Source organism: Dicentrarchus labrax, unplaced genomic scaffold (genome assembly GCF_905237075.1).
Source record: "Dicentrarchus labrax unplaced genomic scaffold, dlabrax2021, whole genome shotgun sequence".
NCBI classification, from domain to species: Eukaryota; Metazoa; Chordata; class Actinopteri; family Moronidae; genus Dicentrarchus; species Dicentrarchus labrax.
Window position 1 is genome coordinate 7,192,763 of NW_026136720.1, and position 24,542 is coordinate 7,217,304.

Consider the following 24,542-nt stretch of genomic DNA (forward strand, 5'->3'; position numbering starts at 1 on the left):
AGTTGAGGTGATAACATTTTCGCTTTTAATACTGATAAAACTTCTGCACTTTTTACTTGATTTCAAATAACAAACTTCATCTCCACGGTGTGTTTTATCTGCATTGGAGCCATGCAGCAGGTGTTGTACGCCGCTGCGGCCACAGGGGTCGCCAGGCCTCCCTCGTGTGTGTGTGTGTGTGTGTGTGTGTGTGTGTGTAAGCAGCAGCCAGATGAACCGCAGCAGCAGCGGGAGGAGGAGGAGGAGGAGGAGGAGGAGGATGTGGATGTGGTCCACTCCTGACTCTCCATGTTGAAAACGGAGCAACTTCTCCTCCAGCCGACTCCAAGCGTCCGCCACAGCCCGCCCGCCCGCCTGCTCTCTCGTCTCTCTCCCTCCCTCCCCCCCTCTCTCTCCCCCTCACCTCCCTTACAACCCCAGCTGTCTCTCTCAGCCCCCCCGTGCTATGACGCTGGACGGCTCGGTAACAACTGTATGAGCGCCACGCTTGGTCGACACAGAGTAAGTTTACGTTTAACTGCTTTCTTTATGTGGCTTATCCGACGCGACGGGAACACGGCGGCGAAAGATAACTGGATTTATTATTATTATTATTATTATTATTATTATTTATTTATTTTTTTTTAACAGCGTGTTGCTCCAACTCACAAGCGGCAACGTCTCCTAACGGGCTAACTTGCGCTAGCTAGCGGAGCTCAGATAGCATTAACTAACTGGCAACTAGAAATTCCAAACGGCTGTTTTAAAGCTAACGGTTACAAACCGTCGCAATATTTTGGAGGAATGTGGTCAGTGTAACGTTATCTCTCTCTCTCTCTCTCTTTCTCCCCCTCTCTCCCCCCCTCTCTCTCCCTCTCTCTCTCTGTCTGTGTGTGTGTGTGTGTTTGGTGGTGTCGTCCGACTGGGTAGTGGCTAACGGTACAAGCTACCAACAGAAAGTAAAGCCCTCATCACCACGTTAGCAGACCCGTGTCACGTAACGGCTGCTGTGGCTGTCACCTGTTTGCATGGCAACCGTGAACCGAGCCGATGTCTTAAGGTGGCGGTGACAAGCCAAGGGCAAGTACGTACGTGTGATTTCCCCACTCAATAACTGCTCGTATTCGTTTGCTGGAGTGGTGAATTGCCCTCCACCCTCCTCTCCCCGAGTCTAAAATGGATAAGCTACCCTCAAGTCATGGGAGGAAAATAACCATAGCGATTTAATGGCATTTTCACACACAGACACACAACCTCCATTGCACAGAGGAGTCACAGGCATGGATACATGACGTGTTGCATGCAGCATGTACCGTGGAGACATAATGCAGTGTGGCATTGTGGAGGATTCAAAGGAGAGCTGGTGAGAGGCTGGTACACATTTTAAATGTCAGATATATGTGCATTGCAGCCAGGCCGAGACATCTTCAGGATGCTTCAGCTCCAGTGTTTCTGGGTGTAATAATGCTATAGCTGTAACCTGTGCTATTGTGTAAACAGCACATTATGATTGTCAACAACATTTTCTGCAGAGACCTCTCTCGATTAATTCCTTATAGATTACTTGGTAATGTTGATTGATGCTTTGTAAAACAGGATAACGCGGACTTAATGATCCCAAACTTATATTTGCTTGTTACAGCAACTCAAGATACAACACAATGAATAAAAATAACATTTAAAAATATATATTAGAAATAGAAAATTATGTTATGTACACTTTATACACCTTTTTATGTACATATATGATTTATGGCACACTGCACAGAGATAATTGCAAAGATTATTGAATACACACATGGTAAAATATTATCTTAAAAGATGTAATTTAAAGGATATATAGGCTATATAGAGCCAGATAATTGCACAGTACAGGTATAATATAATCTTAACATGTATTTTAAGAAAATTATATATGTATAGTATAATAAAAACACATGTATATAGTATGTATATTTAATATTATGTAATGTATAAAGCATACGTAAATAGGGATAAAATGTGCATATATAATATGTATAAGTATGAATAAGTAGGATGTAAAACATGAGGTTGATATAAGATAAATAATATATGTAAGTAAGAAAGTAATTGATAAACATTTTTATTTTTATGACACAGCCTTTGTAACACTACTTTTTTGACTAGAAATTCAGTGTTCTCATGAAAAGAACTAGACCAATAAATCTGCCAAACATAGTCTTATTGCAGACACAAATGCCAAATAAAACGAGCGTATTCCATAAAATAGTCGGGATGTAATGATGAACTTGACTCGATACTAGGTTTACGATCCGATTTGCTCATAATTTATTTAACAAAATGACTCAAGTTATGACTGAAAAAAGATTCTTTTTTGTCTCAGACAAAAAGCTACAAGCTGTATTTTCTTTATCAGATTATACAATCCTTTTTTATTTACCTCAGTGAAACTGATGTCTTTTCGCCACGAAACCACGATTCATTTTTCATCTCACTGATTTGAATCTTCACATATTAGTATCACAATTTAACCATCTCAGGATATATGTTTGCACTGAGGAGTTATTTTTCAAAGGCAAAATGTCTTGCTCGGTGTATATCTAGGTCACATCTGAAAAAAACTAATTTAAGATGTTTCTCTAATGATCAATATATCATCATCAGATCAATTCTCCCATTGGCATCACCTCAGAAACCCACTGTACGTCGTGCTATACCTGTGATGTTTGATTGCGATGAGATAATGAGTAAAATGTGGAGCTTGTACGGTGCCACCTCGCCTCATCCATCTCTGTCTATTCCTAGTGTAGACAAAGATAGAAGAGCTCATCATCTTTAATCGTGTGGTATTATGTGGAGTTAGGCTTTTGCTAGAGAAGTGAATAGCACAGAAGTGCACTTTAGTTAATAGTTAAAAGGGTTACTGAATGTGTCGCTCAAAATACTGGAAAAAAAATAATAATAATCTTATGAGGGCAATCTAAGCACAAGAGGGAGTGATTACCAGACTGCTAGAAGTGAAATGTTGGGTGGTGTTTTGGGAAATTGCAGCTAAGTGAGAAAAGACAGTTATTTGCTCAGTCTTTCTTTGACTTTCTGTTTGCTCTTTCTGTTGACTCCATCTTTTCACAGTGGGTTAAACAGAATAATAAAGGCCTGATGTCCAGTATTAGGATTCTCTGTCAGACTGGCAAAGAACAAAACATTGATCTCTTATTGAATGACCGCAAAATGTCAGACTGCAAGTGGTGTCAGTAGCAGGGATGGTAACATTTAGGCATTTGAAGGTCATTAATACTGTGTGCCAATTGGAAATAGGTCATGTGATCAATAACGCTATTTTTTATACCTAGTTTTGATCAAGTCTGTGTTCCTTATAATGGCTACGTTCACACTCTGGGGCAAAAGGGGCCCAGATCAGATTTTTTTGTGCTCATACATGACTTAAATCTGGGTTTTTTATGATAGTTTGAACAGCACAAATCACTCCAATTCTGATTCGGGACACTCTCATATGCGGTCCAAATCAGATACAGGTCTGATTTTTTTTTTCCAGTGCGACCTCAGTGTGAGAGTGACATTGCGACTGTCAGAATTCATGTGACCTTTATGTTATTCTAGATCAACATTCATCAAAATTCTGCGCTGGCGGGAGTCGCTCGGTGAATACAAACATGGACGACAGCTGCGATGGAGGTAGTCTGTGGAGGGACAGTGAGGTGCTGGACCTAATAAATATTTACGGTCACACTCGAGGGGTCAAATTGTAACCGGCCTGTGTTTGTACGTCCGTACAGAAGTAGCAGACATTGCTCTACAAAAAAGCCGTACTAAGAAAAAACTCCTCATCCTCGTCCCTGTTATCATCTGCTCACTGAATTTTCTGTTGTCTTCATTGGCCTGAGTGTTTACGTCCGTACAACAATGAGTTGTTTTACGTCACTCTAGATCAAGGTTGGGCATGCGGGTCAGTTCCTGTTCACACTGAAATCTGATGTGGGCCACATTAAAAAAAAAAAAAAAAAAAAAACATGTGATCAAAGCAATGAATCAGAGCTGAGCGCTGAGGCTTTCAGTGTGAACACAGCCAAGCCTGTCCTTCATTAGACTGAGATTTAATCCTCTATAACCAAACAAATCAACTAACTTAGCTTTTATAATGATGGGGAGGTTTTCTGTGCTGATCTGTTAACACCAGAAGTCTAGTCATGCCATGTGACAGTCTACCTTGCACTAATCAGGTGGGGACATTTAATGGTGTTTGTCCCTAAGTCTGTCAACTAGAACTGTGGCTTTGCTCTGCCATGAATGACAAATGGGGAGAGAGTAGTCGTGAAACAAGGAAAGAGAAAAGGGTGGTGAGAATGTGAAGAGCTGTTTCTGTGGGTGGTTAGTGCTGCTTTTTTTTTTTTTTTTTATCACTGCTTTATCTAGCAGGAAGACACAGCAACAGATGTCCCAACTTCCATGCTGTGCTGTGAGGAATACTCATGTCCAACCACATACTGTAGATCTGAGTCTATAGGAGAATGTACCCAAGGGCGTCCTGGTGGCCTAGGGGATTAAGACGCTGACTGTGTAATTGCAGCGTCCCTGGTTTAAGTCCATCTGGGGACCTTTTGTTACACGTCATCTGTCCTCTCTCTCCCTTAATTTCCAGTCTAATCTCTAATATCCACTGTAGGAATACAGGCACCCTGTGTCTGGGTGTCGGAATTGTGGAATTTCTAATCTTTATTTGGAATTTAAGTCGAGCACTGCCAGGATTGTTCATTGTTTTAAACAGCCAATTGGGTTCTTACTGTTTTTCCTTGTGTTTATTTGGAAGTATTACAAAATAGAGAGACAGGGAGCGCACAGGGAGAGAGAGAGGGGATGATGATTTGTGACAAAGGAGACCTTCCTGGACAGAATCAATAGGGAACGTTAAGGTAGACTCCTTAAACCACTTTACCACCTGTACACCCAACCAATCGGATCTTCGGGTTTATCTGCAGCGACTGTGAAAGCTACTGTTTCCTTTATATTACTATTATTTTACTGGGCTTCCTATTCATTCAACAGGTGGGGGATCACTGCTGTTAAGCTCTGATGTTTGCTCCAATATATTTGTATATACATTAAAAATATATAAAAGTATAATGAAGAGAGGTGTCTCAGGAAGACACAGATGAGCAGCCGTGTGTCTTGGTGAACAGAAGCTAGAACCAGAGTGAGACCTGTCAGCGCTGTCAACGTCAGCTGTGTGGAGTTATCTTTATCTCAAGTGAGAAAAAAAACAAAACAGCCAAGTGATTTTGATGTTGAATGTTTGAATGGCGCTGACCAATCAAATATCCTCTGAACGTTTAAAGAAAAAGTACTGCAGTAAAGCATTATTGAGTCATGTTGTGGGTATTTCTCCCTTTTAATATGTGTTTAACAGTTTGAGCATGATCTTTTTTAGATGGCTGGGTGAAGCAAAGTGCATTAATACAAAAGTATTCTTAACAGCGTAGTTGTTTAAGAGAGGGGAAAAAGAGTGTATCGGATTGGTATCGGCAGATACTAAGGTTGCAGTATCCATTTCGGTCATGAAAAGGTGTTATCGAGCCATGCCTTGTACAAGGTGGAAAGAATGTACTGAATTAGTCTTTCTTGGTAGGCTATATTGTCAAAAAGATAGTGTGACTTCACACTATTAAAAAAAAAAATGTGGTTACACTTGATTGTCAGTATGTGACAAGTGTGAAAATTCAACCTAGTAATTTTCCAAAATATGTGGCGCCCTATCAGTTATTAGTTTCTGTTTGACTGCTCTTAACAATGGAAGTTTCCTACTCCCAGCATTTGATAAGTGGTTCAGCGCCGTTCCAGTTCCCCTGAGATGTATATGCTTTTTCCCCGACATCCAGTGGGGGTATCTAGGCTAATACTGCTCCATATTGAATCCGTCTCTCTGCCCCTAGAGAGCAAATGCACTTTTAGCAGCTTCTATTGTGCCAAGATTCCCTTCTCCTCCCATGGTCTTGTCCCAAGTTATTTTACAGCTGTAAATTGGCCTTTCTGTCTAAAAACAGGTCCCGTTCTAAAAGACTGTCACTTGTTTCCCTGGGAAAACTCATCTGTGCGAATACAATACGGCATTTTCATGATTGTGATATAGCTGCATCATTAAATTGGCCCAAAAAAGAGCACACAAGCCGAAATATACTGCATGCTTTATGAATAGAAAGATGTTGTATCAAACTATAAAAGCCATATTTATATTGTGACGTTTGTTACGTTCCTCTGTGAGACGCATATCCTTTCTGGCCCAATTTGAACTGATATAACATTAGCTGTTCTTTATGATGACACCAGCACTGTAACACCCTGTAATGTCTGTAGACAGCAGTCTTTTGTGTCAGTACCACATTAATCTGGGGAAGCAACGTTTCCTTTTCTCCTTACAAAAGTGAGACAAAGAAAAACACTTCTGACGTCTAAAACCATATTTATGACTCAGACGCAACATTTGACTGGATTTTTCCATTATGAGATTTTCAAACAGATTACAGAGTGCTGCTATTCTTATTTGCATAGTGTGTCATGTACCGTTATACTTGAGAACTAATAATCTGTGGGTTTATTATTACAGTTTCTTTTTTACTTAAACCCCCAAATTGCAGTCTATTTTTAACAGCATACTTTGAGCTTGACAGTATATCCCCTGTGTTGATTTGGGCCAATATTATCTCCTACTTGTACACTCTTGAACACTTGTTCAAGTGGGTCACCTGTGATAACCCGTGCTAGTTTCTTTATTGCAATATTGCAAGAAATATTCAGGAGACTGCAGTTGAAAATGCAAACATTATTTTTTCCCCATCTGCATGATGCATATCTTCACAGAACAACCTGTCATCCTTTTTTGTGTCTCAATTGCTTTTCTGTTTAAAGAATAACGTACCTCATGGTTCATCATTCTTTGACTTTTGCTTACTATTTCCATCGCGCACGCACACACACACAAATTTAGGGTTTGGGACTAACCTAACTGACCCCTTGATGTTTGTTCCAAGGCTGCTGGGTAGCTGGTGTGTGTATTTATAGAGCAGGTTTAACATCATAGATCCACTGCTCTTCTTTTTACAGAGGCAGTGCCGACTGTAGTGTTCTCACGGTAGCTAGCGCCTCTGCAATCGATATCCACCTTTAACTCATCTCTAGATTAATGTATGGAACTGCTGCTTGTGGAAATGCTGTCGGCTTTACTCGGGACCCAGTGGTTTTACTTTGTGGAAATTGTAGGTTGCGGTTGAAAAACTTTGCACGAAAATCACACAAATACAAATACAACAAAACTATACAATGGGAAGAAAATGTTATTTAAGTCTTGTGTGTGTATAATACATGCTCACATGCTTTGTGTGGATGCAACACATACATTATTGTGTTATTAGATAATAAGAGTGTATTCAGACTGACTGGCTTTGCTTACTTATAATGTATTTATTTAGTTTTCCCATGTACTCCTGTGCAGTAATCAACAATTCTACCCACAATACAAGTACCAAATAAGGCAGTGACACATACAGTCTGTCTTTAACATGATCTACTTTTGTTTCAAAGCTGTTTTTGAGTGGCAGGCTCTGCACAGAGACTTCGTCCAGTCCCTGAAAATGATTGGCACTGTGTATACTCCATGTCAAATGCTGATAATCTGCAGTTTCAAGGGATAAGCTGCAGCGTCTGTGTTGAGTTTACGGCAGGGTTGTTGTAGGTTTTTTTTTTTTTTGTATATCCTTTTATTACATTGAGCTTTTATTATGAAAGATGTGTTGCTGAGAGGCTTGATTACGTCATGGTTTTAACGTCCGCCTGTTAAAGCCCTCTTTGGACGGTCATCATGGCGCTCTGTGCAGACTAATGTTTGGCATTTGCCTGCTGATGTTTACATGTCATGGCATTTCATTGGCTACAGACAAGGCTGTTAATAATTATTAATATAATGCCATTGTCAAAATGTGTTGTTTGCTTTAAAAAAATGAATACCCAAACATCAGCATTGTATTTATGAGGCTGTCTAGCACATGTAGTATCTGTTTTCCTGATGGAGTAGTCAGGTGAGGGGAGAAAGTGACACTGTGTTAGATTACACCAAAAGGAAACTCTTTGCCAAGCAGCTCCAAGAAAGCAGGCATCACTTTAACCTTTAAGAAAGACCTCAGGTTTCAGAACATGGACAGTTTCCATGACATGGGATGTCAGCCTTAAAGTGATAGTCTACCCCAATTCTATCTTTTAGGTATTTATACTCATCCCCTGTATATGAAAGGTGGCTGTAAAATGGTTCTAGCTTTGACTTTAACCAATAATAGCAACCATGGACAGAATTATGGTTTGTAACAGTGACCAGGTGTGTAGGAAACAAATCAAAAAGAATCTGATCTGAATTCACAGAGATGAAATTGACATTGATGTTTTTATTTAACTCCCAGTATGGGAGCAAACAAATAACAAGCAAACAATTCCTTTAATGCTAGATTCTGATTTTCTCTGTTGATGCAGCACTGCTTACACGTTGCTGATGGATTTTACTAGGGCTGAAACAATTTCGATTACTTGAAAACTTAAAGTCATTGATGCCATACAACCGTGTCTTGCACAGGTGATTTATACTGTCGCACAACGAGCCAATGAGGAATTGTTATTTGTTGTTTTGTCAAATTTCTTAAAGGGAACTTGGCGTAAAGAGTTTCTCTTTAATTCAAACTGCCAATATGTATAGTTTGTAACATTTTGTTACCACTATAGGTAACTACTGATAAGGTTACGGCACAATAAAACACAACAAAATCACAGATAAAAGAAAAGGAGCAAATTGTGCAGGTGAGATTTAAAAACCCCTAGAGGATTGTGAAAGATAATCTCACCTCGGTAAGCATTACCAGCAGATACAAAAAAAACATGTTATCCACAAAAGCAAACAAAATGTACAAAAACTTAAACTGCTGCAAGTCATTAGTTTGATTAATCCTTAAATGATGCATGCTTGTTTTAAAGTACTTTCCAGTACTTTTATGGTCCTTTTCTGTCCTGGTTTTGACATTAATATCAATTTAGGTATTGATCACTCTCTCACAATCTTCCAATCATGCTTATAATTTCTACACACAGCCAATGTAGCCAACACAGCTGGCTATGGTCAAATGGCTGCTCCACTAACCTTTGTGTAAACTGCAGACATAAGTGATTGTGTTTCTCGTTTGACATTCAAATATAAAGAACTTCCACTAATGTGAAGAAAAATACCCACATGCTTTGCATTTGTTTGTTTGTGGCCACCATATATATATTCCTGTGGTGACCACATGTAAATTGTTAAGCAGTGGGGTTTTGCAACATTGCAGCGGAAAACAGAAACCTTATCTACCCCATCCAGATTGACCCAGTGAGGCAGATTGGAAGTTGATCTGATTGGGTCCACAGCTTTTCTCTCCGGGTTGAATGCAGGTCAGACACTGCCAGGCTTTGGCAAAAAGGCTTCTCTGTTAGAGTTGGAAACTTTAGTAATATTGATGTTAAAATGTTATTTAACCAACTCCCGGGAAAGAGAGAGAGAGAAGCAATGAGTGGGTGAGCATGATAGAGCAAGTGAATGGAACTGATACTAAAATGTTTTTGGTACTTTCCTGGTACTTTTCCTATGTTTCCTGTATTAGGGTAGTAAGACAATGTGTCCTTTCTTTGCACCATAACTCTTAGCAGGCTGCTTTGGAACTGTGCTTCAAGTCTAACATTTAATGAACAACCTGGTAATCACAGCCTAATTTAAAAAGATGGCCGCCCACAGCCACAGTTCACTTATGAAGATGAATTGCCATCCATGGTTAATATTTAGGTAATTATTATTATGCAGAATGGTGGACTCAAGACTAATGTTAGTGGACTTTATGTTTACAGCAAAATCCTTTCAGTAATTGGGCGAGAGCAAAAATAGGCTCACATAGTACGTTAAGTGTTAACAGTAGTGCATAAGCTATAATAATAAACATACACCTTCAGAAGTTTATTTCCAAAGCAAACAGCTTTACCAGTGTGACACAATACAGACATTGTACATTTACTAGAAGTGAGTGAAGTATCTTAAGCTGCAGTTAAGATCCAGTTAAATGTAAAAGTCACTCTTCTATAGATGTGTGCTTTACAACAGTTTTTCTGTCTACAGCTTTGCAACGTGAGCTACAGAAATATCAAGTTAATATTATATAATGTTTTGTATTGGGATATAGGGTCCCGTTTAGATAGTTGCTGTTGACTGTTGGTCTGATTGTTGCTGGATCCCATAGCATCCCATCAGTTGGTTACCAGTTTTATTGTGTCAACCCAGAGTTAAACCGATTGGCACAGACAACTGGCCCCAGGGTAGGAGGCCATGTGATGAGCAATAATTATTCTGTAAGGCATTTGAGTGCACTTAATGATAAGTGCCCTTAGACCCAGTGCCATTCCTGTAAAGTCTAATCTGCTGTCATTATGAGCAGTGAGTGCTCACTTTGTGTCCCTGTGTCTCATGCTCCTGATTTTTCTGCCTTCATGTCGGGAGAATGATTAAGTTTATGGTCTGTTTGTGTGTGTGCCCTGGCTTAGCTGGACAAACAATCCCTGTGTACCTAGGGACACTTGTAAATATCAGCCTCCATTATCCACTTGGATTAGGATCTCAGTTAATAGGAGCAGATGAAGGACTTTGTATAATAATCAGTTAATTGAAAATACTTACTCCCTGAACAGACACTGACTTCATTTTTGGCTCTTGACAACTGTCTACCTTCACAGGAGAGCCATCTTGACTTTAATGGGGTGTTTGATGTAAAAAAAAACCCAAACATTTCTATTGCACAAACTCTATTTATTGTTCAAACCTTCATTTTATGAGACCTATTGTGTTTGAGCATCAGAGATTATCAGTGCAAATGTAAAGGTACAAGTGAGGAGGAGTGATAACTATTTATTCCTATCTATTCCTTTAGGATGTGCAGGCACAATCTGTGAATTTCAAACTCTGTAGATGGACAGATGTGGATGTGCAAGGATTTTGTAAGTCTTTGGTATATCTTGATGTAGTTCAATGAAATCTCATGTCAGTTAGAATATCAGCCACACATCACTTACCAGTTCTGCCTCAGTTTCTATCCTCTACATTTTTAATTTTTAATCTTTATTTGCCAAGGCAAGCATGTAATCATTGTAATGTTAATGCTTTGTCATACGGTCTACATCGTGGCTTGAGATGTGGCAGATGTAGGTCGTGCAGGCCTCCGGAGACCTTGTGGCTGACAACCACTTGCTTGTTCCAAAGGGTGGAAGTCGCTATGGTGATTTGCACATAGCATGCTCCATTATTAAGGGATATCTGGGTGTATTCTTTATGTACCTTCATGATGGTTTGCATTTCATGCATTTAAGTGAAACTATTGAGTTTAACCTCTACTATATTCTTAGTTGGAGCACCTACTCCTAGCCTCAAGTTATTATTCACACCCTTCCTATTGTTTCCCTTAATTGAGCCAGAGACACAACTATAAATCAGTGGGCAGGAACTGGCCTGAACCCCTCCTATGAGTCAGTGTTGGCTCTCTGCTGGGAAATCTGGCAAGCTCACAGTGTTCTTATGTAAATGTTTCTTAGTTGTATGCTTGCAAAGAAGCATGCAGAGCGCTGGTTATGCAATATTCATGTGGCATTGTCTCACCCATCCATAACCATATAGTTTTAAGTTGCAGAGCTAGTGTGGCTAATTGTTCCCTTCCTGTATTTTGGCCCATTTACTTTGGCAGACCCACAAGCCACTACAGTAAGCACTGTCCATCGGCTGTCACAGTGACAAGTAGTTTCTGCATGTCTGGCTCTAGGTGTTATCAAAACCATTTGAGAGTGATATATCAAGGTAAATCTAACACTAAAGGGTTTTAAATACTATTTTGTGGGTGCTTGATGTGTTGTTGGACAGCATACTTGAAGTAGAAAAGCCATGTGGTGAATGCAACCTCATAATCGTGCAGCAACACTTCTTCGTGGCATATATTTTATTTTATTGCACTGTGAATTTGTCTTGTTAACAGATACTTAAACGTATGGTCTGAATGATAAAATGTAGGACAGCTAGGAGTTTGTATTAGAAGGTAGCGTAGTTCTGGAGACCTTCCATCCAAACCATGCCACTTTCTGGGTCACAGTGTCTTCCTTCGCTTCTCACTCTGTGTACATGCACACTTAGTACATTTTATCATTCTTGTGCCATTTGTTTTGCTTGTCATACAAATCCTTATTTTGTGTAGGACAAAATGAAGACGTACATGAATGGAAATTAGTTCTGTTTGGCTATTTTGAGTGTACCATGGCCCTGTTGTCTACATGTTTCTGTTTTTCTCTTGTAGCTCTCTGCATTTGGCTCCAATCTCCTCTGCAATGCCTCCTCTTCTTTGTCTTTGTCCCTTAAGCGCTGTCAGCCCAGGGATTCTCTCTCAGTTCACTTCTTATTTAGGTTAGACGTACTCGAGTGTTATGGCTTCCTCCTTTGCTCAGTGATAGCATTTAAAGGCATATATTCTATCTTTGCTGCCCAACCCATTTTACACTTGTTGGTTTGATCATTAGCTGAAGTGTTATCTTTAGAGATCAATGCCAAGGTTGTTGTTTTTTTTTGAACAGCTGACTTTGTTTTTAATTTCTTTCATGTTTTATACAGTTACTGAAAACCTTAATAATGCCAGGGGATTTATCTTCCTCTACCTGTGAAATGGTAATTATCCAAAAAATAAAATCCATGTTATATGATCCTGGTGAAAATATAGTTAACATTTTAGAGAGACAAAACTCTGTGGTGCAAATGTTTATTTAGGCATGTATTAAGGCACATATTTACTAGTCCTACCATTTAATAACTTTGTTTAAAAAAACTTGTGTTTCTATGCTGCAAGATTTGTGTGTTATTGAATAATTTGGGGTTGAGTTACTACAATATTGCATTTGTGGATGTGACTCTGTATCTGTTAGGAATCATATTAATTTGTTGTATATTAGGGGTATGTGTGTGTGCATGCTTGCTGCTATGTGGATTGATGTGTGTGTATGTGTTGTTTTGGTTTTTGGATTTGTGGCTTATCACACATCCCAGCTGTTCGAGAATGCATTGTTCTTTGCACAGGCGGGATTAAGAGGCATTTCAATGAAAAACAAAAGTCAGATCAAAATGGGGTGTTGAAAACAGCATTTTTAGCTGTAAACAATACAATATAGGTCAAGTGCAACCAATAAGAATGAGAGTAAAATTTTAAATTTAATGACACTATACTGCACTGTCTGCAGGAGTGAGACTCCTCCAGGCCTCTGTGATTCATATCCTACTAAGGTGTGTATTTGTCTAGTCTAAGTGTGGTAATCCTCCGTGAATATGATAGTGTGTTAGTGTCTATGTGTGTTTGACTATGGTCAGCTGAGTTTCTGTTGACTTAGTAAACGCACACACTGAACAGAATCCTGTTTCTTTCCATGAGAAATATTTTAGAGTGCTATCAGTTATACTGTTACCTTCAATTGCCTTTTTTTATTGGATTGGATCCCTGATAGACTGCTTAAGTACTTCCCAAATATCATTACAGCAGAGTAGCTGTAACTGCCTGACAGCGGCAGTGGCAAACAGACGTTAGCAGCTCCCTCAGGAGTAGGACTGGGTGGGGTGGGACTCCGCCTTCCTTAGCACAGTGGCGTGAACAGGAGGAGCATGGGAAGACTACTGAGACACTGGGGGGGAGCCAGTTTGTCTGTTTGTACAATGTGAGTTAAAGTGAAACCTTACTCGAACCTTTGTATGTCTGCAGGTGAGACAGGCTGCTCCAACAGAGGCTTCTGGATGCAGTGTCTCCTGTGGCTCAGGTGAAAGGTAAGGTGAGCTCTCACCTGCTGACCCACTCTTCAATGTCTTAATAATGCATAAAGCTAGGTTAAATTGGCTAGCTGTTTGTTTTCAGCTTCAGTAAATCAAATGGTTTCTGTGTGTGAAATTCACATGATACAGTCCAAGGTTGAGGTTTAATTTGTGGACCTGTTTTTCAGTCAGTCTACTTTCAAAATTTGACACAAATGCAAGTACATTTTTACTCAGTGTTGCCAGGAGGGATAACTTACTTTTTGAGCAGAACACAGAATTAGGGCATGTCTCTTAAGGTGCTAAGTACATGTACTTTCTGTTTATGTCAGTTTTTATTTATTTATTACATTTTAAGTCTAATTGCTTTCTGCAGTTATTGATCACGATGTCAGCTAGTGCTGTAAAGCATTTGTGCTGTTTTGGTGACTTCTGCATTTCCATGTCAGCAATTATGTGTCAGTGTTGCAAAGCTGGAGCACTGAAGGAGAAACAGTTTGACGGAACTGAGATCAGCGGCTTACAGGGTGTGTCGGATCCATTTGGGTTAGAAGGGAGTAAATGTTTGGGTTTGCTCAAGGACAGTTGGCTACAGAATGATACTTCAGAGAGATAAGCAAAGCCCTAAAACCGGCAGTTTGCCTGGAGTACATGTTTATCTTTCAGACAGTGGCAGAAGAGGTATAATGACTAGTTTCTATTTCTTTTTTCAGCCTGCCAGCCTTAGTATAGTGTGTATTTTGGTCACTCTTGGAAGGATAAGTGTACCAGTGTCGTTATGCATGTTGGTTAGTTGTATAAACAGCTCTGGGGACAGTAGACAGATGGAAACCAGGTGTTCTTATTACACCTAATTTAGCCCTAAAAAAGTTCCTTTAGGTTTGGTGGAAACATTGTATCTAACTGTCCTCTGCTTTTGGTGTCCTGAAACTGTGTTGGTCTCACTTAGTATCACTTAGCAATTTTGCTTTACTATTTCAGTGTTTCCCCTATGTTGATTTTGGAGCGGCGGCCCGCTGCTGTTAAATTTCTGCTGCCACGGTATAAGAAATGGGGCAGAAGCACAATGTAGTCACGGTTGCCTTTTAAATGATCCTGCTGACATAATGCACCCCCGTTGGCTGCCGCTCACATTGCAATTTAACAACAAGTAGAACTATTAAGAGGTTATTGGGGCTGTCCAGTTTAACTCTACATACTGTTGTGTTGATGTAGCTTATTGTCAAAACGTTGCTTTCTTCCAAGTCGACTATTAAACTAACAGCTCCACCAAAAACGTCACTGCGGTGGGTCCGTTTTAATTGGACAACGCTCAACTTGTCAGTTCTCAGCTCAACGTCCCGTTGTGTCGCAGCGAAGTGTCAGTTCTGGTTCATACGTAAAACGTTTGCCGACGGGGGGGTGTGTTCGGACGGGCCTGCCCCCATGGCTAAAAAAAATCCTAGAGGAAACACTGTATTTCATACAGCCCTAAGATGGTAGCAGACTGTGCTGTCAACACCACTTCCCTGCTCATATCAGTCAGGAGGCGTTTGGATTCAGCCTTTCCCAAGCTGTTTATCTTGGCATGTGTTTGCAGCGGGAAGACGTCTGAGATTAAACGACAAATTACACATTAACCAGGAAGCCCATACCCAGGACACTCTGGGCTCATTCTTTCATTTGCATAAAGGTCTACCTGATTTACTACGATGTTAAGATAATGGTTATAAATATTTTATAGTTTATGCTACTGTCAACTGACTGACGTGGTGGTTACATAGTTCCCTTATCTGCTCTGCATTCCATTAATAAGGTTTAGTGTTGTACACCCTGTGTAGTCTCCATCACCCTGGCTTTGTTAGTTTTATTCACCCTATACCAACAGTTTGAAGTTAGTGCTGTGATCACAATTCTGTTTACACAGGTGTAGTCTCGTGATATCAGATGGTTGGAGATATCTCCGCCTACCAATCGTCTGGAGGTGGTTGCACGAACAGCAGAGTGAGAACAGCCAATGACAAACGTCCCTTACGTCTTAAGGACACACCTTCCCTGAAACAATTCTCTCCCCCGTTCTCTTCCATACAGAAACAAAAGCTGAATTACTTTGTAACACGAAGAGATCTTTTAAAACAATGGAAACAAAAATGGATGTCCTGAGGAATGTTAGATTATTTTATTTTGTATTATTGTCCATAACATCTCAAAACCATGCAACGACTCCCACACACACTTTGAGTACTTCGTCTACCAGCATAAACTCACCCCGTAATGTCCTCAGAAGCAGATGTGTTGGCCGGCCGGACAGATGAATCATGTCCTATTAAAAATAAAAATATTCTTCTTGTTTTTAACCAATGAATATGTTTTGCCACAAACATTAACAAACATTGAAGGAGTTGTTACTGCAGCTGAGCCATCCACAATGCACTTGTTGCTGGTTGTGAGGGTTTACAAGCACAAGACTTCTGCATACCACCGCCATGTCACCGTCCTAAGGGCCGCCATAAAGACTGATTGGATCTAATGCAAGTTGAAAGTGCCAAAGTGGAAAATTGTCACAATTCATCTCTACCAACTCAACTTTTAATTTCACTTCTGTGTTTAATTGAATGAAAGTGGTACTGATACCAAAATGTCACCTTTATGTCTCTCTCTTCTCTCTTTTATCTGTTCGACTTGCGTTTTGCTTGTACACTAAAGTCATATTTAGTCTTTTCCTAAAGGTCTGGTAGTTATCATTTAAACAACAAATTAATTGATGAAGCATAGTATAACATCTATGATTTAGGAGCCAGTGACAGTAATAGGATGGGCCAATTAGATGTATGGCTCGAAACCTATATTTTAGCTAATGTTAGTCTAAAGCCAGTTCATGAAAGACAAGACCATGCATTCAGGGCTTGACCTTGTAATAATGAAAAAGTAAGCCCAAATTGGTTGGTTGTCCGGCAGAATAAATTAAGAGGAGTGGTAGTAATGCTAAATAACATCTGCACTAGGTATTGTAGAACTCCATTCACAGAAAATTGAGTACCCAGCAGTCTCTTTTGATCAGCAAAGCAACTGAGGGAGCCAGTGTGAGATTTATGTTTTTTTTGGGGGTTGGGGGGGTACTACCGTTTGTCTGAAACAGCATAATGACTCCAAAAAAGACCCAAAAAATAAAATTTCTTTTTTAAGGGGGAAGGAAAAAAAGTATATGTTGTAGACAACAAAAAAAAAAAAAAAAAAAATGCATGGAAAAACGCCACAAGGGAAAAAGGAAAAAAACATTTAGGTTATAAAAAATAATGGTATATAAAAAATGGGAAAAAATAACCTTCCCGAGAAGGGAAAAAAAGGAAAAAGTTATAAAAAAACAATAAAAAAAAAAAAAAAAAAGGAAAAAAATTAAAAAGAAAAAAAATAAAAAAAAAAAAATTAAATCAGTAAACTGTTTTCTAATTAGTTTATGGTCTCAATTGCTAGTTTCAAGTCTTCTTCCATACAGGATGACGTTCATTTAGTAAATTATGGTCACATTTAGAGTAAAATACATGATAAAGCAGGATATGCTTTAGGGAAGTGTGTCCCAAACTTCTGGAAATAAATGCTTTAAGGTATGGCTACCTTGTGATTGACAACTCATTCTCAGTGAGTTCGTCCAACACACTGCACAGAACTGAGATCAACCTGTCCATGAATCAAGATATAATTGCATTGCTTGTGTCTTGCTTAAAATGTTTTCAGAAATATATTTTAGTGTACTGTTTATTTGTAATACAAGGACTTGTGTGACCAGGCAAGCCGCCATTGTTTCCTGCTATGGACGAGTCGAAACTGCGAATGACTCAACTCGCAGTACGCAGTCCGCTGCTGGCTCCAAAAAAACAATATGCCATTGGTGACAGCCATAATGTCAAACTCGAGGCTTCAAAACCGTACTCCACAAACCACTGGATGACCTCACGATAGGTACACACTTGGTTCAAACCTGCTGACCAACTGGGGCCTTTCTGTGAGGAGTTTGCATGTCCTCCTCCTGCGTGGGTTTCACCAGGTTTTCTCGGGGTTCTCAGAGCCGTCTCGATGACTCCAAATTGCTCGTAGGTGTGAATGTGACTGTGAATGGTTTTCTGTGTCAGCGCTATGATCGACTGGTGACCTGTCTAGAGTGTACCCTGCCTCTCACCCAATGTCAGCTGGGATCAGCTCCAACCACCTACCCTCCGCAATCCTTAAAAGGATAAGCAGGTATAGCTAATGATCCTTGGCTATAAGTGGCATCATTTCTATGTACTCCACTGACTTGAGTATATGATTAGCACTCTGGCTAGAATAAGCCTGTGTATCTGCCAGTGAAAAGCCTGGGAGCTGCTGCCAGCTTCTATTAAAGTGTCTGTCAGTGTGGGATTGATGAAGGGACAGAAAGAGGGCAGGTGGAAGACAAATAAGGGGGGGGGAGAACAGGCTGTGGGAAGTGTTGATCTGTTGACCAAAACATTAATTATCATTGCCTGATCAGTACAGGTGCACAGGAAGCGAATTAAGTGAGTGTGGAACAGTTAGATGTTCACAAAGTTCACAGTACCAAACAGACACAGACGCAGAGTCACCGTGGAATCGACTTTAACTTACACTCATAACACATAAAATAAATCCTGTGCTAGTCCTTGCTAGTGTTTTGTTATATCCTTAATTATGATATGTGGTAATAATATATAAATAGCTTGAGGAAAAAACATATAAAGCATGGAAACAAAAAGGAGCATTAACTTTGTTTCACAGCAGCCACACTGACAAGGCTCCCTGCAGATGTACCTCATGAGGGCAGGCATCGACCAATGCTGGTTATCTCTAAATGCCAGATAATCAGTCGGATTATTCAGTCATGTGGTACTATAGAGGCTCTATGAAACGGAATAGTTTATTTAAAAAAAAAAAAAAAACTATTATAATAATCAGCTTGGCAGACTACTGAAGTCAGTCTGTACATTCGATCATTTGTATATAATACAACTTCTTGTCTACTCTTTTGCATTTCTTGATATGTCACATGTTTACTCCCACAAGAGAAAGAACTGATGCGCATAGCTTTGACAACCTGCCCCTCTTTGGAGTGTTTAACAAATACTAAGCAGAGCATGAGCTGATTTCACCTACAGTCAACACAAGTTTAAGGAGAGGTCAGTGGCTGTTCTGCCATTAGATCTATCATAAAAAGTCTAGCCTCATAACATTACATTAATTTAGCTCCTGAACTGGCTTGTGACACGACTATCAAGTGACTGCTTGAACAAAGGGTAGGATTTGCACTCAGGTTCAACCAATTACTTCCCATTCAATGTTTTACAAATCATGAGCAAGTCTTGTTGTGGCAGTATCCATTCATCTCTGGTGTGAGAGCACCCAGCCATCCAATACAGAGTGGTCAGCCAATTTTTTGTAAGAGTTTCTTTTTTTTTCCCAGATATGAGAGGCTTAAGGGTTTGGGGAGAAGTGGTGTGAAGTTGGCTTGTTCCCTCTCCCACCGTCCCTTGCTGGGAAGGAGACTTGGACGAGTCCTGTGCTGAGCTCAGAGGTGGGAGAGGAGGGAAGCTGGCAGCTCATGGATCTCATCTAGTATCTCAGTTTTTGAGGATGGTGGCTGCTAATTTAATTACAAGTGTGGTTTAATTTGAAATGTTTAAAATATATGCTGTGTGGCATACTGCTAGGGGCTCTGATGTCTGAAAGCTGGATTCTCAAAAGCATTATGCTGCCTTTTTGTTGGAAGATGACAGGATTATGCACAAAAATGAACATTGTGAGGAGGAGAATTAATAGATAAGTGTTTTGTTGTTTTTATTTGTAAGAATACCAGCTGGTAACGTTAATGAATCAGACAGAGGTTAGGTAGGTTCAAAGTGGGTTGGGCGATTGTACGAATATATTGACTATCGGCGATCACTGTCATCATTTTATTTTGCTAATTTATTGGTCTCACCCCAAAGAATGAAATAGAGGAACAGCCAGTGTATTTTCACATCTAACTGGGGTGAATTAAGGGTTTATTTCAACTAGTTTGACAACAGGGAATACAGTTACAAGGGGATCTGCAGAGGCTCCAAACAAGACTCTAACTCAGGGGCAGATGGGGACACAGGAGGCACAGTCCGTGACTTGAGAGTGACAGGCCAGTAGAGTAGAGGCATGAAGTGGATAGAGGAGTGAAGGAGGTCAGAGAGGCAGCAACAGCGTGTAGAGCCAGAATATTTTAAGGTCTAACTCTGTTAGATGGTTAAACACCAGAGTTGGTGATTGTTGGAATAGTGTCAAGACTAACAAGGTTTTAGGTTTTATTTTTTTTCTGTTGGGTTTGAATAAAGTCAAGTTCAGTTCTATAAACTGACAGTGCACTTAAAATACAGACATTAGCTGTATCTAACTAGAAACAGTCACCAACCTTGTGTGTGCTAAATGTGCCTGTGTAGGTGTGTGATGGCTCAGACTCTGACTCATTTCAAAGCTTACCAGGAACTCTAGTCTTTTGCTTATTTTTCCCTCGATCTGCTGCTTTTTTCTCCAGTTTGTTCATTCATGAAGTTCTGTAGCTTCAGTATAGGCCAAAGTTTTTGCTTAAGTTTAATACTTCTTGTAGATTTTTCACCCGTTTAGCTGGCACAGCAGTTTTATGTTTATAGCCACAGTATTTTTATTCAGTTTTTAAATTATGCTGTTGCAGAACTCATGCTAAACAGACAAATTTGACGGTTAAAATTCCCAAATAAAATGTTATTTCAGAAAATATAGTAGCTATAATTTATTCATCTTTGGCGTTTAGTCGTTGTTTAAATGGTATATTACAGTCTAAGCAGTCTTGCTTAATGACCCTCCTTCTCTCCAGTCAAGATAGACAGCCTCAAGGTCTCTGCTGGCAGACATCTTCTTCCCAGCCCCTCACACCTCTTGTCTCTCCAGCAGACAGACAGAAGAGCACCTGCCCTTAGCACACTCACTCCTCTAGGGACGACGCTTCGCCCAGGCTGTAGCCTCCACTGGCTTAATCCGACACAGGCTCATTTACTGCTCCTTTTCTCTTTCTGTGCAACCTCCACAGCTCATTATTTCCTTTTCTGCCACAGAGGTTTTTAGCTCTATAAAAAGGCATGATGTAACAGGGCATTTAAATCGCTGCTGCGACTTCAAGTAGAGCGAGAAAGGATCTAATTTGCATAGCCCTAATGTATAATTCAAGGTGCGATGTGATAAGTAAAGTTCGCTGATACATTGCCTTGACTTTTTCAGCTTTGGAAGTGGAAATGTAGGAGTGACATTTAGAGCTGAAGGGAAAGTAGATATGGCACTGTCTTAGCATGAAATTTGTTGATACTGTCAGACTCTCAGATGGGCATTTTTATAAATAAACTACTCTTTTAGCAAGTGAGCACAGTCTTGTGATACCAAGGCATATATTCTACTTTCATGTTAATGTAACCATGGAAAGTTTTCTCATAGCACCTCTTATCTTACAGCAACATCCTGATATGCTCTCAAACAGGTACACATTGGAAACTGAGGGTGGGCTTGTGAATACAAAGTAAATTGCCGTTAAGCCCTGCTTCTTCCCTCATGCAAATTGGGTTGAAGTGCCTTGCTGAAGGGCACTTTGTCAGAAAATTAATTGGATGGAGAGAAGGTTACCTTTGTACCTCTCCCTCTCACTTTTATCATATATTCCCTGCCAGGCAAGGGATTCTGATCATCAGCTTTGATGTTACCAGCCCACTTTCTTTAGTTAATAATGTTACTTTAAGCTATAATTTTCAGTGTCCCTTCCCTTCTCCACTATTGTCACGGTTCACTACTTTTTTGTTCTAACTCAATAGTGATAGGAAGAGGAATTTCAGATGGTTGAGCCAGTCCTACAGACTGTGTGTAATAGAGATTGATACAGCAATATCTGTAAGCATATGCCACAGAAAGAACACTAAAATATGTATAAATAAGCCAATTCAGACATGATGTTTACAGAAATAAATCTAAAACTATCTATGTATTTAAGGAGTGAAAACTTGCAAAAAAAACACTGGTACTGTCTTTTAAGAAGGCTTAAAGTAAATATTTGTAATATAGGTTCTTTTATAATGCTGTTTTTATTACTTTTTCTTCACTGTTTACTGTTATTCTAAATAAAACATAATTAAATAATATTGTGGCATATGTTTTTGTATAACCATCATTTTCATTTTCTAAGGATCAGACCTACTGATTTCCTTTCATATTTACTTTTACTCCGTATGATTACTTAATTAATATGGATGTGCAATTTACGTGATGTCTATATTCGAGTAGTGGCCTTGAATTATTATGGAGTACTTGCAAAAAGAACATAAGAATAGTGTCCAAAATGAACACTTTGCGCTGCACAGACTGTAGAGGTTACCTGACATGAAGAAAAACAATATCCACAAACATCAAAAATAAAATAGCTAAACCAGGGCTCCAGACTAACATTTTGCATTGGTTGCATTGCGTCGCCTTTGACGCCATAAGGTCACCTTATTATCGCTTTCCATAACTTTCATATAATGTGCATGATTTTTAAACAAGAATAAGGTGTAGAGAAATGCTTGTCTTTATTTGAAGCACAATTATATATAAAAAGAAAAACAAAGTGTTTAAAGTGCTTCACTGAGCTGAAGTTGAACATTTCAAACTAAAACACTAGGCAAAATAAAACATTTCCACTACTACCTGCCGCTGAAGTGCAGCTGGAAGAGGGGCCACTTTCTCTACACACTTGTCACGGCATATCGTGTGTTTTTTAGACATGTTATGTTTTTTCGTAACGAAATGTTGTTGACCCGCTCACAAATGCACTATTTCCGGCCATATTCTGACTGCACTCCTGACAGTACACGCAGTGCATTGTGTTACGTCCTTTGTTGTACCTCAGCCAGGGAAATTGTTTCAGCCAGTCCTGTCTGAAGAAATATATTTTGGCCTTTTTAATTTGGGTCTCGGAGCCGGGCTCTATCCCAGACTCGGTTGTCTCCTCCTCTGGTTCCGAGTCTGATGCTGTCGCCGAAGGACCGGGGCTTTGTATCTCACCAGGGACCAAGGGCTCCGTGTCTTGACGGGATGGACTCTCAGTAGTGGGGATGGATGGGATTATAGTAGTAGGTCTGGTTGTAGGCTTGGTTTTCTTAATGAAAAAACTTTAAATATTTCTGCCTCTCTTCATTTTCCCTCGTTTTGTCGCGTTTATTTTATTTTTCTGTTTCAGTTAGTCAGCTATTCTGGCGCTCAGGTCGCACGCAATTTTTAAACACACACAACTTAGCGCGGTGAACAGGACCACAGCCAATCAGAGGCAAAGACCCGCCTGAGCTCTGTCTCTTCTTGGTTTAGAACACGATATAATCCTACCATGAGTGTGTGAGTTCGGTCACAGGAGAACACAGAGAGATGATGCGCTTGCGAAATAAATGTATCTTTATTCCTCTGTCATGGCTTTGTTGCCTCATCTGGCTCCCGGCTGTAGTTACTGGAAGTCTGTGTCAGTTCGTGTTTGTGTACATGTGGGTGCATGTACTGCATGTGGGAATCAGTGTGCAGATGCTGATTTTCATGCAGCCAATACTGTCAGATGTTCTTCTGTGCCAGGTGCATTGCACTGACACTATGATGATCTTTCATTAAAGTGTCATTGTGCAATTAGCGTCCTTGATGTTCCAAGAGAAGGAACACAATGAAAATGAAAGCAAGAGGAGGATGTGTCAGTGCAAGTCAGAGTCGTGGATTCAGCCTCTCAGTACCTTATTGAAGTCTTCTGATCCTTTAAATATTGTCAGGTACTGTCTGTGTGTGTGTATACTGTACATGTTCATGTGTGTTTGTGTCTGCATGGTGATGCAGTTGTATGTAAATAAAGGTGCCATGCTTGGCACCACTGCATTCGCCAGCTCAGCTCAGCTAGGCCTGCCTAAGGCACAGCCATCCCTGGCCTGGATCCAACCGTATAGACGGCCAGCTGGCTTGGTCTGTCTGCCAGGTCAAACATGGTTCCAGTGTGTGGAACCATAAATTGTTGAATCTTAGAGTTTTCGGATTTATTAAGTAATGGGAAAATGACAGCATCATAATACACCTTGAAAGTGGTTGTTGGTCAGATAACTCGGCTTGACTTTTCACCAGGGGTGTTTGCTTCCAGATACATGATATGGACACATTTGTACATAAAAGGATTCTAAAGTCAGTAGTGAGGTTGTTGGTACCTCTGGCTCTGATTTCACCTACATTGGCTAATCTTTGCACCCCTACTCCTCAGCCTGAACCAGAAACTAATTTCCCACCCCCTTGTAGGGAATCTTAGATCTCAATTTCAGGCTGTGTTTACCTTGCTCTATCCCTTCTCCCTGACAGAAGCCTCTGTTCTCAGAAACTGCTTGTGTGTACAAAGGGAGGTTGTGTCTCCTGCAAGTCTAACCTGAAGCACAGGGAACAGTGGAGGTACTCTGCCCAAACTGACAAACCCTTAGCCCCTCTTCTACCCCCTAAATGCTCAGCTCATACAACTACATGCAAGCTGAAATGCTCCATCAGATGATTAATATGTGGCCAATTGTTTGTATTACTGCAGCATCAGGGAGGGGGTTGCCGGGTAGAACAGGGCGGAGATTGTGGTTGCAGTGATGTAGTGAAGGTTTACCATGGGCATGGACCACCGCAGTTCCCAGAC

At 40.1% G+C, this 24,542-nt stretch overlaps 1 protein-coding gene across 11 annotated transcripts in view; it reads left to right on the top strand.

Moving 5' to 3' along the window:
• Window positions 1–274: 274 nt before the first annotated feature.
• The window catches only part of osbpl5 (oxysterol binding protein-like 5), a 47,537-nt gene continuing 23,269 nt past the window's right edge, over window positions 275–24,542 (top strand). For 2 of the 11 annotated variants that reach the window (XM_051381765.1, XM_051381774.1), the window contains exons 1-3: window positions 275–501; window positions 910–1,063; window positions 13,809–13,870. The gene's annotated coding sequence lies outside the window, so the exon portion shown is untranslated. Of the gene's footprint in view, window positions 502–909; window positions 1,064–1,224; window positions 1,343–13,808; window positions 13,876–24,542 lie in introns of those variants that run through there. The other 9 variants (XM_051381767.1, XM_051381775.1, XM_051381764.1 and 6 more) reach the window with 6 other exon arrangements.